Raw genomic sequence first — 20,501 nt, forward strand, 5'->3', positions numbered from 1 at the left:
CTAGCACCTTGAAACTTGAGACCCTAAAGTAGTTCCAAGTTCTCTCTCTATGGTTTTTTTCCTCTTGAAGTACCCCTAGACAGAGTCTGGTTAAAGACGCTTTCATTTGAAAGGGGTTGCCAAGCTTCCAAAAAACTACTAGTTTTCTGAAATCTCAGCAAATATTTTTTCACCCAATCTCGATGATACTTCGTGTTAATTATCAGTTCAATAAGCCCACTTGGCTGCCCAATTTTCATTCGACTACGTTGAAGCGTTCGTTTCCAGTAACAGTTTGAATTTTTCTGTTTCACTCTGTTTTCTCCTATATAGATAGATGTGTTTGGAACTCTAAATCAAACACGGTTTGAGCTCGCTCCTTGAAACTTGACACAATAAAGTAGTTCTAAGTTCTCTCAAGAACTTTGTAATGTTTTGAACAACCTATAATAAAAATTAATTTTAATAAAAAAATAGGTTCTCTCTCTATGGTTTGTTTCCTCATGAAGTAGGTTTAAGAAGAGACTGGCGAAAGACACTTTCAGTTTGAAAGGGGTTGCCAAGCTTCCAAAAACTACTAGTTTTCTGAAACCTCAGCAAATATTTTTTCACCCAATCTTGATGATACTTGGTGATTATTATCAGTTCAATAAGCCCACTTGGCTGCCCTATTTTTATTCTACTAGGTTGAAGCGTTTGTTTCCAGTAACAGTTTGAATTTTTCGGTTGGTTTCACTTTGTTTTCTCCTATATAGATAGATGTGTTTGGAATTCTAAATCAAAAACCGTTTGTGCTAGCTCTTTGAAACTTGACACAACAAAGTAGTTCTAAGTTCTATCTCTATTATTTGTTTCCTCCTGAAGTACCCCTAAGCAATGACTGGCGAAAGACACTTTCATTTGAAAGGGGTTGCCAAGCTTCCAAAAATCTACTAGTTATCTGAAACCTCAGCAAATTTTTTTCACCCAATCTTGATGATACTTGGTGGTAATTATCAGTTCAGTAACCCAACTTGCCTGCCCAATTTTAATTCTACTAGGTTGAAGCGTTCTTTTAAGTACCACTTTGAATTTTTCAATTTCACTCTGTTTTCTCCTATATAGATAGATGTGTTTGGAACTCTAAATCAAACACGGTTTCTGCTACCTCCTTGAAACTTGAAACAATAAAGTAGTTCTAGGTTCTCTCTCTATGCTTTGTTTACTCTTGAAGTAGCCCTAAGCAGACACTGGTGAAAGACAATTTCCTTTGAACGGGGTTGCAAATCTTCCAAGAATCGACTAGTTTTCTGAAATCTACGCAAATATTTTTCACCCAATCTTGGATGATACTTGGTGGTAATGATCAGTTCAATAAACCCACTTGGCTGCCCAATTTTCATTCTACTAGGTTGAAGCGTTCGTTTCCAGTAACAGTTTGAATTTTTCGGTTTAACTCTGTTGTCCACAATATAGATAGGTGTATTTGGAACTCTAAATCTAAGACGGTTTGTCCTAGCTCTTTGAAACTTGACACAATAAAGTAGTTCTAAGTTCACTCGCTACGGGTGGTTTCCTCTTGAAGTAGCCCTTAGCAGAGAATGGCGAAAGACACTTTCATCTGAAAGGGGTTGCCAAGCTTCCAAAAAACTACTAGTTTTCTAAAATCTCAGCAAATATTTTTTCACCCAATCTTGATGATATTTCGTGATAATGATCAGTTCAATAAGCACACTTGGCTGCCCAATTTTCATTCTACTAGGTTGAAGCGTTCGTGTCCAGTAACACTTTGAATTTTTCAATTTCACTCTCTTTTCTCCAATATTGATAGATGTGTTTTTAACTCTAAATCAAACACGGATTGTGCTAGCTGCTTGAAAATTGACCCAATTACGTACTTCGAAGTTCTCTCTCTATGGGTGGTTTCTCCTTGAAGTAGCCCTAAGCACAGACTGGTGAAAGACACTTTCATTTGAAAGGGGTTTCCAAGCTTCCAAAAAACTACTAGTATTCTGAAATCTCAGCAAATATTTTTTCACCCAATCATGAAGATACTTGGTGGTAATGATCAGTTCAATAAGCCAACTTGGCTGCCCAATTTTCATTCTACTAGGTTGAAGCGTTTCTTTCCAGTACAGTTTGAATTTTTCGATTTAACTCTGTTTTCCACAATATCGATAGGTGTATTTGGAACTCTAAATCTAAGACTGTTGGTGCTAGCTCTTTAAAACTTGACACAATAAAGTAGTTCGAACTTCTATCTCTATGGTTTGTTTCCTCTTGAAGTTGCCCTAAGCAGACACTGGCGAAAGACACTTTCATTTGAAAGGGGTTGCCAAGTTTCCAAAAAACTACTAGATTTCTGAATTCTCAGCAATTATTTTTTCACCCAATCTTGATGATACTTGGTGGTAATGATCAGTTCAATAATCCCACTTGGCTGCCCAATTTTCATTCTACTAGGTTGAAGCGTTCGTTTCCAGTAACTGTTTGAATTTTTCGGTTAAACTTTGTTTTCCATAACATCGATAGGTGTATTTGGAACTCTAAATCTAAGACGTCTTGTGCTAACTCTTTGAAACTTGACACAATAAAGTAGTTCTAACTTCTATCTCTATGGTTTGTTTCCTCTTGAAGTAGCTCTATGCAGAGACTGGCGAAAGACACTTTCATTTGAAAGGGGTTGCCAAGCTTCCAAAAAACTACTAGTTTTCTGAAATCTCAGCAAATATTTTTTCACCCAATCTTGATGATACTTGGTTGTAATGATCAGTTCAATAAGTCCACTTGGCTGCCGAATTTTTATTCTACTAGGTTGAAGTGTAAGGTTCCAGGAACAGTTTGAATTTTTCGGTTACACTCTGTTTTCTCCTATACAGATAGATGTGTTTGGAACTCTAAATCAAACATGGTTTGTGCTAGCTCCTTGAAACTTGACACAATAAAGTAGTTCTAAGTTCTATCTCTATGTTTTTTTTTCTTGAAGTAGGCCTAAGCAGAGACTGGCGAAAGACTCTTTCATTTGAAAGGGGTTGCCAAGCTTCCAAAAAACTACTAGTTTTCTGAAATCTCAGCATATAATTTTTCACCCAATCTTGATGATACTTGGTGGTAAAGATCAATTGAATAATCCCACTTGGCTGCCCAATTTTTATTCTACTGTTTGAAGCATTCGTTTCCAGTAACAGTTTGAACTTTTCGGTTTCACTCTGTTTTTTCCTATATAGATAGATGTGTTTGGAATTTTAAATCAAACACGGTTTGTCCTAGCTCTTTGAAAATTGACCCAATAAAGTAGTTCTATCTTCTATCTCTATGGATTGTTTCCTCTTGATGTAGCCCTAAGCAGAGACTGGCGAAAGACACTTTCATTTAAAAGGGGTTGCCAAGTTTAAAAAAACTACTAGTTTTATGAAATCTCAGCAATTATTTTTTCACCCAATCTTGATGATACATGGTGGTATTGATCAGGTCAATAAGCCCACTTGGCTGATCAATTTTCATTCTACTAGGTTGAATCGTTCGTTTCCAGTACAGTTTGAATTTTTCGGTTTAACTCTGTTTTCCACAATATAGACAGGTGTATTTGGAACTCTAAATCTAAGACTGTTTGTGCTAGCTCTTTAAAAATTGACCCAATAAAGTAGTTCTAACTTCTACCACTATGGTTTGTTTCCTCTTGAAGTAGCCCTAAGCAGACACGAACGAAAGACACTTTCATTTGAAAGGGGTTGCCAAGCTTCCAAAAAACTAATTTTTTTCTGAAATCTCAGCAAATATTTTTTCACACAATCTTGATGATACTTGGTGGTAATGATCTGTTCAGTAAGCCCTCTTGGCTGCCCAATTTTCATTCTACTAGGTTGAAACATTCGTTTTCAGTAACAGTTTGAATTTTTCGGTTTACTCTGTTTTCCACAATATAGATAGGTGTATGTGGAACTCTAAATCGAAGACGGTTTGTGCTAGCTTTCTAAAACTTGACACAATAAAGTAGTTCTAACTTCTATCTCTTTGGTTTGTTTCCTCTTGATGTAGCCCTAAGCAGACACTAGCGAAAGAAACTTTAATTTGAAACGGGTTGCCAAGGTTCCAAAAAACTAATAATTTTCTGAAATCTCAGCAAATATTTTTTCACCCAATCTTGATGATACTTGGTGGTAATGATCAGTTCAATAAGCACACTTGGCTGCCCAATTTTTCCTCTACTAGGTTGAAGCGTTCCTTTCCAGAAACAGTTTGTATTTTTCGGTTTCACTCTATTTTCTTCTACATAGATAGATGTGTTTGAAACTCTAAATCAAACATGGTTTGTGCTAGCTCTTTGAAACTTGACACAATAAAGTAGATCTAAGTTCTCTCTCTATGGTTTGTTTCCTCTTGAAGTAGGCTTAAGCGGAGACTGGTGAAGGAAACTTTCATTTGAAAGGGGTTGCCAAGCTTTCAAAAAACTACTAGTTCTCTGAAATCTCAGCAAATATTTTTCACAGAATCTTGACGATACTTGGTGGTAATGATCAGTTCCATAAGCCCACTTGGCTGCAGAATTTTTTATTTACTAGGTTGAAGCGTTCGTTTACAGTAACAGTTTGAATTTTTCAGTTTCACTCTGTTTTCTCCTATATAGAATGATGTTTTTGAAACTCTAAATCAAACACGGTTTGTGCTAGCTCCTTGAAACTTGACACAACAAAGTAGTTCTAAGTATTATCATTATGGTTTGTTTCCTCATGAAGTAGGCTTAAGCAGAGACTGGCGAAAGACACTTTCATTTGAAAGGTTTTGCCAGGTTTCCAAAAAACTACTAGTTTCCTGAAATCTCAGAAAATATTTTTTCACCAAATCTTGATGATACTTGGTGGTAATGATCAGTTCAATAAGCCCACTTGGCTCCCCAATTTTCATTCTACTAGGTTGAAGCGTTCGTTTGCAGTAACACTTTGATTTTTTTACAATTTCACTCTGTTTTCTCCTATATAGATGGATGTTTTTGGAACTCTAAATCAAACACGGTTTGTGCTAACTCCTTGAAACTATACACAATAAAGTAGTTCTAAGTTCTAGCTCTATGGTTTGTTTCCTCTTGAAGTAGGCTTAATTAGAGACTGTCGAAAGACACTTTCATTTAAAAGGGGTTGCCAAGCTTACAAAAAACTACTCGTTTTCTGAAATATCTGCAAAAACTTTTTCACCAAATCTTGATGATACTTGGTGGTAATGATTAGTTCAATAAGCCCACTTGCCTTCCCAATTTTCATTCTACTAGGTTTAAGCGTTTGTTTCCAGTAACAGTTTGAATTTTTCGGTTTCACTCTGTTTTCTCCTATATAGATAGATGTGTTTGGAACTCTAAATCAAACATGGTTTCTGCTAGCTCCTTGAAACTTGACACAATAAAGTAGTTCTAAGTTCTATCTCTATGGTTTGTTTCCTGTTGAAGTAGGCTTAAGTAGAGACTGGCGAAAGACACTTTCATTTGAAAGGGGTTGCCAAGCATCCAAAAAACTACTAGTTTTCTGAAATCTCAGCAAATATTTTTTCACCCAATCTTGATGATACTTGGTGGCAATGATCAGATCAATAAGCCCACTTGGCTGCCCAATTTTCATTCAACTAGGTTGAAGCGTTCGTTTCCAGTAACAGTTTGAATTTTCAGTTTAACTCTGTTTTCCACAATATCGATAGGTGTGTTTGGAACTCTAAATCTAACACGGTTTGTGCTAGGTGTTTGAAACTTGACACAATGAAGTAGTTCTAACTTCTATCTCTATGGTTTGTTTCATATTGAAGTAGCCATAAGCAGACACTGGCGAAAGACACTTTCATTTGAAATGGGTTGGAAAGCTTCCAAAAAACTACTAGTATTCTGAAATCTCAGGCAATATTTTTTCACCCAATCTTTATGATACTTGGTGGTAATGATCAGTTCAATAAGCCCACTTGGTTGCCCAATTTTCATTCTACTAGGTTGAAGCGTTCGTTTCCAGTAACAGTTTGAATTTTTGGGTTTAACTGATTTCAACATTATAGTTTGGTGTATTTGGAACTCTATATCTATGACGGTTTGTGGTAGCTCTTTGAAACTTGACACAATAAAGTAGTTCTAAGTTTTATCTCTATGGTTTGTTTCCTCTTGAAGTAGCCCTAAGCTGAGACGGGCAAAAGAGAGTTCAATTTGAAAGGGGTTGCCAAGCTTCCAAAAAACTACTAGTTTTCTGAAATCTCAGCAAATATTTTTTCACCCAATCTTGATGATACTTGGTGGTAATGATCAGCTCAATAAGCCCACTTTGATGCCCAATTTTCATTCTACTAGGTTGAAGTGTTCGTTTCCAGTAACACTATGAATTTTTCAAGTTCACTCTGTTTTCTCCTATATAGATAGATGAGGTTGGAACTCTAAATAAAACACGGTTTGTGCTAGCTCCTTGAAACTTAAGACAATTAAGCAGTTCTAAGTACTCTCTCCATGGTTTGTTTCCTCTTTAAGTAGACCTAAGCAGACACTGGCGAAAGACACTTTCATTTGAAAGGGGTTGCCAAGCTTACAAATAACTACAAGTTTTCTGAAATCTCGGCAAATAATTTTTCACCCAATCTGATGATACTTGGTGGTAATCATCAGTTCAATAAGCCCACTTGGCTGCCCAATTTTCATTCTACTAGGTTGAAGCGTTCGTTTCCAGTAACAGTTTGAGTTTTTCGGTTTAACTCTGTTTTCCACAATTTTGATAGGTGCATTTGGAACTCTAAATCTAAGATGGTTTGTGCTAGCTCTTTAAAACTTGATAAAATAAAGTAGTTCTAACTTCTATATCTATGGTTTGTTTCCACTTGAAGTAGCCCTAAGCAGACACTGGCGAAAGACACTTTCATTTGAAAGGGGTTGCCAAGCTACCAAAAAACTAATAGTTCTCTGAGATCTCAGTAAATATTGTTCACCCAATCTTGAGAATACTTGGTGGTTATAATCAGTTCAATAAGCCCACTTGGCTGCCCAATTTTATTCTACTAGTTTGAAGCGTTCCTTTCCAGTAACAGTTTCAATTTTTCGGTTTAACACTGTTTTCCACAATATCGATAGGTGTATTTGGAACACTAAATCTAAGACGGTTTGGGCTAGCTCTTTGAACTTGACACAGTAAAGCAGTTCTAACTTCTATCTCTATGCTTTGTTTCCTGTTGAAATAGCCTTAAGCAGAAACTGGCGAAAGACACTTTCATTTGAAAGGGGTTGCCAAGCTTCTAAAAAACTACTAATTTTCTGAAATCTCAGCAAATATTTTTTCACCCAATCTTGATGATACTTGGTGATAATGATTAGTTCAATAAGCCCAATTGGCTGCCCAATTTTCATTCTACTAGGTTGAAGCGTTCATTTCCAGTAACAGTTTGAATTTTTCGGTTTAACTCTGTTTTCCACAATATAGACAGGTGTATTTGGAAGTCTAAATCTAAGACTGTTTGTGCTAGCTCTTTGAAATTGACACAATGAAGTAGTTCTAACTTCTATCTCTATGGTTTCTATCCTCTTGAAGTAGCCCTAAGCAGAAACTGGCGATAGACACTTTAATTTGAAAGGGGTTGCCAAGCTTCCAAAAAACTAATAGTTCTCTGAAATCTCAGTAAATATTGTTCACAGAATCTTGATGATACTTGGTGGTAATGATCAGTTCAATAAGTCCCTTTGGCTGCCCAATTTTCATTCTACTAGGTTGAAGCGTTCGTTTCCAGGAACAGTTTAAATTTTTCAGTTTCACTCTGTTTTCTCCTCCATAGATACATGTGTTTGGAACTCTAAATCAAACACGGTTTTTGCAATGTCCTTGAAACTTGACACAATAAAGTAGTTCTAAGTTCTATCATTATGGTTTGTTTCCTTTGAAGTAGGCTTAAGCAGAGACTGGCCAAAGACACTTTCATTTGAAAGAGGTTGCCAAGCTTCCAAAAAACTACTAGTTTTCTGAAATCACAGCAAATATTTTTTCACCCAATCTTGATGATACTTGGTGTTAATGATCAGTTCAATAAGCAAACTTGGCCGCCCAATTTTCTTTCTACTAGGTTGAAGCGTTCGTTTCCGGTAACAGTTTGAATTTTTCAGTTTAACTCTGTTTTCCACAATATAGACAGGTGTATTTGGAACTCTAAATCTAAGACGGTTTATGCTAGCTCTTTGAAACTTGACACAATGAAGTAGTTCTAACTTCTATCTCTATGGTTTGTTTCCTCTTGAAGTAGCCATAAGAAGACGCTGGTGAAAGACACTTTCATTTGAAAGGGGTTGCCAAGCTTCCAAAAAACTAATAGTTCTCATCAATCTCAGTCAATATTTTTTTACTCAATCTTGACGATACTTGGTGGTAATGATCAGTTCAATAAGCCCACTTGGCTGCCTATTTTTATTCTACTAGGTTGAAGCGTTCGATTCCAGGAACACTTTGAATTTTTCAGTTTCACTCTGTTTTCTCCTACATAGATAGATGTGTTTGGAACTCTAAATCAAACACGGTTTGTGCTAGCACCTTGAAACTTGACACAATGAAGTAGTTCTAAGTTCTCTCTATGGGTGGTTTACTGTTGAAGTAGCCCTAAGCAGGCAGTGGCGAAAGACACTTTCATTTGAAAGGGGTTGCCAAGCTTCTAAAAAACTACTAGTTTTCTGAAATCTCAGCAAACATTTTTTGACCCAAACTTGATGATACTTGGTGGTAATGATTAGTGCAATAAGCCCACTTGGCTGCCCAATTTTCATTCTACTTGGTTTAAGCGTTTGTTTCCAGTAACAGTTTGAATTTTTCGGTTTCACTCTCTTTTCTCCTATATAGATATATGTGTTTGGAACTCTAAATCAAACATGGTTTCTGCTAGCTCCTTGAAACTTGACACAATAAAGTAGTTCTAAGTTCTATCTCTATGGTTTGTCTCCTGTTGAAGTAGGCTTAAGCAGAGACTGGCGAAAGACACTTTCATTTGAAAGGGGTTGCCAAGCATCCAAAAAACTACTAGTTTTCTGAAATCTCAGCAAATATTTTTTCACCCAATCTTGATGATACTTGGTGGTAATGATCAGTTCAATAAGCCCACTTGACTGCCCAATTTTCATTCAACTAGGTTGAAGCATTCGTTTCCAGTAACAGTTTGAATTTTTCGGTTTAACTCTGTTTTCCACAATATCGATAGGTGTATTTGGAACTCTAAATCTAACACGGTTTGTGCTAGCTCTTTGAAACTTGACACAATAAAGTAGTTGTAACTTCTATCTCTATGGTTTGTTTCCTCTTGAAGTAGCCCTAAGGAGACACTGGCGAATGACACATTCATTTGAAAGCGGTTGCCAAGCTTCTTAAAAACTACTAGTTTTCTGAAATCTACGCAAATATTTTTTCACCCAATCTTGATGATACTTGGTGGTAGTGATCAATTGAATAATCCCACTTGGCTGCCCTCTTTTCATTGTACTAGTTTGAAGCGTTCGTTTCCAGTAACAGTTTGAATTTTTCGGTTTCACTCTGTTTTCTCCTATATAGATAGATGTGCTTGGAATTCTAAATCACACGGTTTGTTCTAGCTCTTTGAAACTTGACCCAATAAAGTAGTTCTAAGTTCTGTGTCTATGGATTGTTTCCTCTTGATGTAGCCCTAAGCAGAGACTCGTGAAAGACACTTTCATTTGAAAGGGGTTACCAAGGTTCCAAAAAACGACTAGTTTTCTGAAATCTCAGCAAATATTTTTTCACCCAATCTTGATGATACTTGTGGTAATGATCAGTTCAATAAGCCCACTTGGCTGCCCTATTTTCATTCTACCTGTTTGACGCTTTCGTTTCCAATGACAGTTTGAATTTTTCGGTTTCACTCTGTTTCCTCCTATATAAATAGATATGTTTGGAATTCTAAATCAAACGGATTGTGCTAGCTATTCAAAACTAGACACAATAAAGTAGTTCTAAGTTCTATCTCTATGGTTTGTTTCATCTTGAAGTAGCCCTAAGCAGATACTGGTGAAAGACACTTTCATTTGAAAGGGGTTGCCAAGTATCCAAAAAACTAATAGTTTTCTGAAATCTCAGCAAATATTTTTTCACCCAATCTTGATGATACTTGGAGGTAATGATCAGTTCAATAAGCCAACTTTGCTGCCCAATTTTCATTCTACTAGGTTGAAGCATTCGTTTCCAGTAACAGTTTAAATTTTTCGTTTTCACTCTGTTTTCTCCTATATAGATTGATGTGTTTAGAACTCTAAATCAAACATGGTTTATGCTAGCTCCTTGAAACTTGAAACCATTAAGTAGTTCTAAGTTCTATCTCTATGGTTTGCTTCTTCTTGAAGTAGGCTTAAGCAGTGACTGGCGTAAGACACTTTCATTTAAAAGGGGTTGCCAAGCTTCCAAAAAACTACTATTTTTCTGAAATCTTCGCAAATATTATTTCACCCAATCTTGATGATACTTGGTGGTAATGATCAGTTCAATAATCTGACTTCGCTGCCCAATTTTTATTCTACTAGGTTGAAGCGTTCGTTTCCAGTAAGTGTTTGAATTTTTTGGTTTAAATCTGTTTTCTACAATATAGATAGGTGTATTTGGAACTCTAAATCTAAGACGGTTTGTGCTGGCTTCTTGAAACTTGACGCAATAAAGTAGTTGTAAGTTCTATCTCTATGGTTTGTTTCCTCTTGAAATAGGCTTAAGCAGAGACTGGCGAAAGACACTTGATTTGAAAGGGGTTACCAAGCTTCCAAAAAACTACTAGTTTTCTGAAATCTCACCAATATTTTTTCACCCAATCTTGATGACACTTGGTGGTAATGATCAGTTCAATAAGCCCACTGGCTGCACAATTTACATTGAACTAGGTTGAAGAGTTCGTTTCGAGTAACAGTTTGAATTTTTCGGTTTAACTCTGTTTTCCACAATATGGATAGGTGTATTTGAAACTCTAAATCTAAGACGGTTTGTGGTAGCTCTTTAAAAGTTGACACAATAAAGTAGTTCTAACTTTTATCTGTATGTATTGTTTCCTCTTGAAGTAGCCCTAAGCAGACACTTTTGAAAGACACTTTCATTTGAAAGGGGTTGCCAAACTTCCAAAAATCTAATAGTTTTTTGACATCTCAGCAAAAATTTTTTCACCCAATCTTGATGATACTTGGTGGTAATGATCAGTTCAATAAGCCCACTTGGCTGCCCAATTTTCATTCTACTAGGTTGAACAGTTCGTTTCCAGTACCTCGTTGAATTTTTCAATTTCACTCTGTTTTCTCCTATATAGATTGATGTGTTTGGAAATCTAAATCAAACACGGTTGGTGCTAGCTTTTTGAAACTTGACAAAATAAAGTAGTTCTAAATTCTCTGTCTATGGTTTGTTTCCTCGTGAAGTAGTTCTAAGCAGAGACTGGCGAAAGACACTTTCATTTGAAAGGGGTTGCCAAGCTTCCAAAAAGCTACTAGTTTTCTGAAATCTCAGCAAATATTTTTTCACCCAATCTTGATGATACCTGGTGGTAATGATCAGTTCAATAACCCACTTGGTGGCCCAATTTTCATTTTACTAGGTTGAAGTGTTCGTTTCCAGTAACAGTTTGAATTTTTCGGTTTCACTCTACTTTCTCCTATATAGATAGATGTGTTTGGAACTCTAAATCAAACATGGTTTATGCTAGCTCCTTGAAACTTGACACAATAATGTAGCTGTAAATTCTATCACTATGGTTTGTTTCCTCTTGAAGTAGCCCTAAGTAGACACTGGCGAAAGACACTTTCATTTGAATGGGGTTGCCAAGCTTCCAAATAACTACTAGTTTTCAGAAATCTACGCAAATATTTTTTCACCCAATCTTTATGATACTTGGTGGTAATGATCAGTTCAATAAGCCCACTTGGCTGCCGTATTTTCTTTCTACCTGTTTGAAGGGTTCGTTTCAGTAACACTTTGAATATGTCGGTTTAACTCTGTTTTCCACAATATAGATAGGTGTATTTGGAACTCTAAATCTAAGACGGTTTGTGCTAGCTCTTTAAAACTTGACACAATAAAGTAGTTCTAAGTTCTATCTCTATGCTTTGTTTCCTCTTGAAGTAGCCCTAAGCAGACACTGGCGAAAGACAGGTTCATTTGAAAGGGGTTGCCAAGCTTTCAAAAAACTACTAGTTTTCTGAAATCTCAGCAAATACTTTTTCACCCAATCTTGATGATACTTGGTGGTAATTATCAGTTCAATAAGCCCACTTTGCTCCCCAATTTTCATTCTACTAGGTTGTAGCGTTCCTTTACAGTTATACTTTGAATTTTTCAATTCCACTCTGTTTTCTCCTATATAGATAGATTTGCTTGGAACTCTAAATCAAACATGGTTTGTGCTAGCACCTTGAAACTTGACTGAATAAAGCAGTTCTAAGTTCTCTCTATATGCTTCATTTACTCTTGAAGTTGCCCTAAGCAGACACTGGTGAAAGACACTTTCATTTGAAAGGGGTTGCCAAGCTTCCAAATAACCACTAGTTTTCTGAAATATACGCAAATATTTTTTCACCCAATCTTGATGATACTTGGTGGTAATGATCAGTTCAACAAGCCCACTTGGCTGCCCAATTTTCAGTCTAGTAGGTTGAAGCGTTTGTTTCCAGTAACAGTTTGAATTTTTTGGTTTAACTCTGTTTTCCACAATATAGATAGGTGTATTTGGAACTCTAAATCTAAGACGGTTTGTGCTAGCTCTTTAAAACATGACACAATAAAGTAGTTCTAACTTCTATCTCTATGGTTTGTTTCCTCTTAAAGTAGCCCTAAGCAGACACTGGCGAAAGACACTTTCATTTGAAAAGGGTTGCCCAGCTTCCAAAAACTACTAGTTTTCTGAAATCTCCGCAAATATTTTTTCACCCAATCTTGATGATACTTGGTGGTAATGATCAGTTAAATAAGCCCACTTGTCTGCCCAATTTTCATTCTACTGAGTTGAAGCATTCGTTTCCAGTAACACTCTGAATTTTTCAATTTCACTCTGTTTTCTCCTATATAGATAGATGTGTTTGGAACTCAAAATCAAACATGGTTTGTGCTAGCTCCTTGAAACTTGACACAATAAAGTAGTTCTACGTTCTATCTATATGGTTTGTTTTCTCTTGAAGTAGGTGTAAGCAGAGACTGGCAAAAGACACTTTCATTTGAAAGGGGTTGCCAAGCTTCCAAAAACTACTAGTTTTCTAAAATCTCAGCAAATATTTTTTCACCCAATGTTGATGATACTTGGTGGTAATGATCAGTTCATTAAGCCCACTTGGTTGCCCAATTTTTATTCTAACAGGTTGAAGCGTTCGTTTCCATTAACAGTTGGAATTTCTCGGTTTAACTCTGTTTTCCACAATATAAATAATTGTATTTCGAACTCTAAATCTAAGACGGATTGTACTAGCTCTTTAATACTTGACACAATAAAGTAATTCTAACTTATATGTCTATGGTTTGTTTCTTCTTGAAGTAGCTCTAAGCAGAGACTGGCGAAAGACACTTCCATTTGAAATGGGTTGCCAAGCTTCCAAAAAACTACTAGTTTTCTGAAATCTCAGCAAATATTTTTTCACCCAATCTTGATGATACTTGGTTGTAATGATCAGTTCAATAAGCCCACTTGGCTGCCCTATTTTCATTTTCCTAGTTTGAAGCGATCGTTTCCAATGACAGTTTGAATTTTACGGTTTCACTCTGTTTTCTCCTATATAGATAGATGTGTTTGGAATTCTAAATCAAACAGATTGTGCTAGCTATTTGAAACTTGACACAATAAAGTAGTTATAAGTTCTATCTCTATGGTTTGTTTCTTCTTGAAGTATCCCTAAGCTGAGACTGGCGAAAGACACTTTTATTTGAAAGAAGTTGCCAAGCCTGGAGAAAACTACTAGTTCTCTGAAATCTCAGCAAATATTCTTTCACCCAATCTTGATGATGCTTGGTAGTAATGATGAGTTCAATAAGCCCACTTGGCTACCCAATTTACATTCTACTAGGTTGAAGCGTTCGTTTCCAGTAACACTTTGAAATTTTGGATTTCACTCTTTTTTCTCCTATAGAGATCGATGTGTTTGGAACTCTAAATCAAGCATGGTTGGTGCTAGCTCCTTGAAACTTGACACAATAAAGTAGTTCTAAGTTCTCTCTCTATAGTTTATTTCCTCTTGAAGTAGCCCTAAGCAGAGACTGGCGAAAGACACTTTCATTTGAAAGGGGTTGCCAAGCTTCCAAAAAACTACTAGATTTATGAAATCTCAGCAGATATTTTTTCACCCAATATTGATGATACTTGGTGGTAATGATCAGTTCAATAAGCCCACTTGGCTACCCAATTTTTATTCTACTAGGTTGAAGCGTTCGTTTCCAGTAGCAGTTTGAATTTTTCGGTTTCACTCTGTTTTCTTCTATATAGATAGATGTTTTTGGAAATATAAATCAAACATGGTTGGTGCTAGCTCCTTGAAACTTTACCCAATAAAGTAGTTCTAAGTTCTCTTTCTATTGTTTGTTTCCTCTTGAAGTAGCCCTAAGCAGAGACTGGCGAAAGACACTTTCATTTGAAAGGGGTGGCCAAGCTTTCAAAAAACTACTAGTTTTCTTCAATCTCAGCAAATATTTTTTCACCCAATCTTGATGATACTTGTTGGTAATGATCAGTTCAATAAGCCCACTTGGCTCCCCAATTTTCATTCTACTAAGTTGAAGCGTTCTTGTCCAGTAACAGTTTGAATTTTTCGGTTTAACTCTGTTTTCCACAATATCGATAGGTATATTTGGAACTCTAAATCTAAGATGGTTTGTGCTAGCTCTTTGAAACCTGACACAATAAAGTAGTTCTAACTTCTATCTCTATGGTTTGTTTCCTCTTGAAGTAGCACTAAGGAGACACTGGCGAAAGACACTTTCATTTGAAAGGGGTTGCCAAACTTCCAAAAAACTACTAGTTTTTTGAAATCTCAGCAAATACTTTTTCACCCAATCTTGATGATACTTGGTGGTGATGATCAGTTCAATAAGCCCACTTGGCTGCCCAATTTTCATTCTACTAGGTTGAAGCTTTGGTTTCCAATAACAGTTTGAATTTTTTAATTTGACTTTGTTTTCTCCTATATAGATAATTGTGTTTGGACTCTAAATCAAAGATGGTTGGTGCTAGCTCTTTGAAAATTGACACAATAAAGTCGTTTTAAGTTCTCTCTCTATGGTTTGTTTACTCTTGAAGTAGCCCTAAGCAGAGATTGTCGACAGACACTTTCATTTTAAAAGGGTTGCCAAGCTTCCAAAAAAACTATTAGTTTTCTGAAATCTCACCAAATATTTTTTCATCCAATCTTGATGATACTTGGTGGTAATGATTAGTTCAATAAGCCCACTTGGCTGCCCAATTTTCATTCTACAAGGTTGAAGCATTCGTTTCCAGTAACACTTTGAATTTTTCAATTTCACTCTGTTTTCTCCTATATTGATAGATGTGTTTGGAACTCTACATCAAACATGGTTGGTTCTAGCTCCTTGAAACTTGACACAATAAAGTAGTTCTAAGTTCTCTCTCTATGGTTTGTTTCCTCTTGAAGTTGCCCTAAGCAGATACTGGCGAAAGACACTTTCATTTGAAAGGGGTTGCCAGGCTTCCAAAAAACTACTAGTTTTCTGAAATCTCAGCAAATATTTTTTAACCGAATCTTAATGATAATTGGTGGTAATCATCAGTTCCATAAGCCTACTTGGCTGCCCAATTTTTATTCTACTAGGTTGAAGCGTTCGTTTCCAGTAACAGTTTGAATTTTTCGGTTTCACTCTGTTTTCTTCTATATAGATAGATGTGTTTGGAACTCTAAATCAAACAGGGTTGGTGCTAGCTCCTTGACACTTGACTCAATAAAGTAGTTCTAAGTTCTATCTCTATGGTTTGTATTCTCTTAAAGTAACCATATGCAGACACTGGCGAAAGACACTTGCATTTGAAAGTGGTTGCCAAGCTTCCAAAAATGTAATAGTTTTCTGAAATCTCAGCAAATATTTTTTCACCCAATCTTGATGATACTTGGTGGTAATGATCAGTTCAATAAGCCCACTTGGCTGCCCAATTTTCATTCTACCTGGTTGAAGCATTCGTATCCAGTAACACTTTGAATTTTTCAATTTCTCTCTGTTTTCTCCTATATACATAGATGTGTGTGGAACTCTAAATCAAACACGGTTTTTGCTAGCTCCTTGAAACTTGACACAATAAAGTAGTTCTAAGTTCTATCTCTATGGTTTGTTTCCTCCTGATGTAGCCCTAACCAGAGACTGGCGAAAGACACTTTCATTTAAAAGGGGTTGCCAAGCTTCCAAAAAACTACTAGTTTTCTGGAATCTCAGCAAATATTTTTTCACCCGATCTTGATGATACTTGGTTGCAATGATCAGTTCATAAGCCCACTTGGCTGCCAAATTTTCATTCTACTAAGTTGAAGCCTTCGTTTCCAGGAACGGTTTGAATTTTTCGGTTTAACTCTGTTTTCCACAATATAGATAGGTTTATTTGGAACTCTAAATGTAAGACGTTTTGTGCTAGCTCTTTGAAACTTGACACAATAAAGTAGTTCTAAGTTCTATCTCTATTTTGTTTCCTCCATGAGTAGCCTTAAGTAGAGACTGGCGAAAGACACTTTCATTTGAAAGGGGTTGCCAAGCTTCCAAAAAACTACTAGTTTTCTGAAATCTCAGCAAATATTTTTTCACCCAATCTTGACGATACTTGGTGGTAATTATTAGATCAATAAGCCCAATTTGCTGCCCAATTTTCATTCTACCTGGTTGAAGCGTTAGTTTCCAGGAACAGTTTGAATTTTTCGGTTTAACTCTGTTTTCTCCTATATAAATAGATGTGTTTGGAACTCTAAATCAAACACGGTTGGTGCTAGCTCTTTGAAACTTCACACAATAAAGTAGTTCTACGTTCTCTCTCTATGGTTTGTTTCCTCTTAAAGTAGCCCTAAGCAGAGACTAGCGAAAGACACTTTCATTTGAAAGGGATGCCAAGCTTCCAAAAAACTACTAGTTTTCTGAAATCTCAGCAATTATTTTTCACCCAATCTTGATGATACTTGGTGGTAATGATCTGTTCAATAAGCCCACTTGGCTGCCCAATATTCATTCTACTAGGTTGAAGCGTTCGTTTCCAGTAACAGGTTGAATTTTTCGGTTTAACTCTGTTTTCCACAATATTGATAGGTGTATTTGGAACTCAAATTCTCAGACGGTTTATGCTAGCTCCTTGAAACTTGACACAATAAAGTAGTTCTAAGTTCTATCTGTATGGTTTGTTTCCTCTTGAAGTAGGCTTAAGCACAGACTGGCGAAAGACACTTTCATTTGAAAGGGGTTGCCAAGCTTCCAAAAAAACTAACAGTTTCCTGAAATCTCAGTAAATATTTTTTCACCCAATCTTGATGATAATTGGTGGTAATGCTCAGTTCAGTAAGCCCACTTGGCTGCCCAATTTTTATTCTACTAGGTTGAAACGTTCATTTCCAGTAACAGTTTGAATTTTTTGGTTTCACTCTGTTTTCTCCTATATAGATAGATGTGTTTGGAACTCTAAATCAAACATGGTTTCTGCTACCTCCTTGAAACATGACACAATAAAGTAGTTCTAAGATCTAACTCTATGGTTTGTTTCCTCTTCAAGTAGGCTTAAGCAGAGACTGGCAAAAGACACTTTCATTTAAAAGGGGTTGCCAAGCTTCCAAAAAACTACTAGTTTTCTGAAATCTCAACAAATATTTTAACACCAAATCGTGATGATACTTGGTGGTAATGATCAGTTCTATAAGCCCACTTGGCTGCCCAATTTTCATTCTACTCGGTTGAAGCGTTCGTTTCCAGTAACAGTTTGAATTTTTCGGTTTAACTCTGTTTTCCAAAATATCGATATGTGTATTTGGAACTCTAAATCTAAGACGGTTTCTGCTAGCTCTTTGAAACTTGACACAATGAATTAGTTCTATCTTTTATCTCTATGGTTTGTTTCCTATTGAAGTAGCCCTAAGCAGACACTGGCGAAAGACACTTTTATTTGAAAGGGGTTGCCAAGCTTGCAAAAAAACTAATAGTTCTCTGAAATCTCAGTAAATATTGTTCACCCAATATTGACGATACTTTGTGGTAATGATCAGTTGAATAAACCCACTTGGCTGACCAATTTTCATTCTACTAGGTTGAAGCATTCGTTTCCAGGAACAATTTGAATTTTTCAGTTTCACTCTGTTTTCTCCTATATAGACAGATGTGTTTATAACTCTAAATCAAACACGGTTTGTGAGAGCTCCTTGAAACTTCACACAATAAAGTAGTTCTAAGTTCTATCATTATGATTTGTTTCCTCTTGACATAGGCTTAAGCAGAGACTGGCAACAGACACTTTCATTTGAAAGGGGTTGCCAAGCTTCCAAAAAACTAATAGTTTTCTGAAATCTCAGCAAATATTTTTTCACCCAATCTTGATGATACTTGGTGGTAATTATCAGTTCAATAAGCTCACTTGGCTGCCCAATTTTCAATCTACTAGGTTGAAGCGTTCATTTCCAGTAACACTTTGAATTTTTCAATTTCACTCTGTTTTCTCCTATATTGATAGATGTGTTTGGAACTGTAAATCAAACACGGTTGGTGCTAGCTCTTTGAAACTTGACACAATGAAGTAGTTCTAACTTCTACCTCTATTTTTTTTTCCTCTTGAAGTAGCCCTAAGCAGACACTGGCGAAAGACACGTTCATTTGAAAGGGGTTGCCAAGCTTCCAAAAAACTAATAGTTCTCTAAAATCTTAGTACATATTTTTTTCACACAATCTTGAAGATAATTGGTGGTAATGATCAGTTCAATAAGAGCACGTGGCTGCCCAATTCTCATTCTACTATTTTAAATCATTCGTTTACAGTAACACTTTAATTTTTCGGTTTCACTCTGTTTTATCCTATATAGGTAGATGTGTTTGGAACTCTAAATCAAACATGGTTTGTGCTAGCACCTTGAAACTTGACACCCTAAAGTAGTTCCAAGTTCTCTCTCTATGGTTTTTTTCCTCTTGAAGTACCCCTAGACAGAGTCTGGTGAAAGACGCTTTCATTTGAAAGGGGTTGCCACGCTTCCAAAAAACTACTAGTTTTCTGAAATCTCAGCAAATATTTTTTCACCCAATCTCGATGATACTTCGTGTTAATTATCAGTTCAATAACCCCACTTGGCTGCCCAATTTTCATTCGACTACATTGAAGCGTTCGTTTCCAGTAACAGTTTGAATTTTTCTGTTTCACTCTGTTTTCTCCTATATAGATAGATGTGTTTGGAACTCTAAATCAAACACGGTTTGAGCTCGCTCCTTGAAACTTGACATAATAAAGTAGTTCTAAGTTCTCTCAAGAACTTTGTAATGTTTTGAACAACCTACAATAAAAATTAATTTTAATAAAAAAAATAGGTTCTCTCTCTATGGTTTGTTTCCTCATGAAGTAGGTTTAAGAAGAGACTGGCGAAAGACACTTTCAGTTGAAAGGGGTTGCCAAGCTTCCAAAAACTACTAGTTTTCTGAAACCTCAGCAAATGTTTTTTCACCCAATCTTGATGATACTTGGTGATTATTATCAGTTCAATAAGCCCACTTGGCTGCCCTATTTTTATTCTACTAGGTTGAAGCGTTTGTTTCCAGTAACAGTTTGAATTTTTCGGTTTCACTTTGTTTTCTCCTATATAGATAGATGTGTTTGGAATTCTAAATCAAAAACCGTTTGTGCTAGCTCTTTGAAACTTGACACAATAAAGTAGTTCTAAGTTCTATCTCTATTATTTGTTTCCTCCTGAAGTACCCCTAAGCAATGACTGGCGAAAGACACTTTCATTTGAAAGGGGTTGCCAAGCTTCCAAAAATCTACTAGTTATCTGAAACCTCAGCAAATATTTTTTCACCCAATCTTGATGATACTTGGTGGTAATTATCAGTTCAGTAAGCCAACTTGCCTGCCCAATTTTAATTCTACTAGGTTGAAGCGTTCTTTTAAAGTACCACTTTGAATTTTTCAATTTTACTCTGTTTTCTCCTATATAGATAGATGTGTTTGGAACTCTAAATCAAACACGGTTTCTGCTACCTCCTTGAAACTTGAAACAATAAAGTAGTTCTAGGTTCTCTCTCTATGCTTTGTTTACTCTTCAAGTAGCCCTAAGCAGACACTGGTGAAAGACAATTTCCTTTGAACGGGGTTGCAAATCTTCCAAGAATCGACTAGTTTTATGAAATCTACGCAAATATTTTTCACCCAATCTTGATGATACTTGGTGGTAATGATCAGTTCAATAAACCCACTTGGCTGCCCAATTTTCATTCTACTAGGTTGAAGCGTTCGTTTCCAGTAACAGTTTGAATTTTTCGGTTTAACTCTATTGTCCACAATATAGATAGGTGTATTTGGAACTCTAAATCTAAGACGGTTTGTCCTAGCTCTTTGAAACTTGACACAATAAAGTAGTTCTAAGTTCACTC

The sequence above is a fragment of the Callospermophilus lateralis genome, chromosome 1, assembly GCF_048772815.1.
Source record: "Callospermophilus lateralis isolate mCalLat2 chromosome 1, mCalLat2.hap1, whole genome shotgun sequence".
NCBI lineage: Eukaryota > Metazoa > Chordata > Mammalia > Rodentia > Sciuridae > Callospermophilus > Callospermophilus lateralis.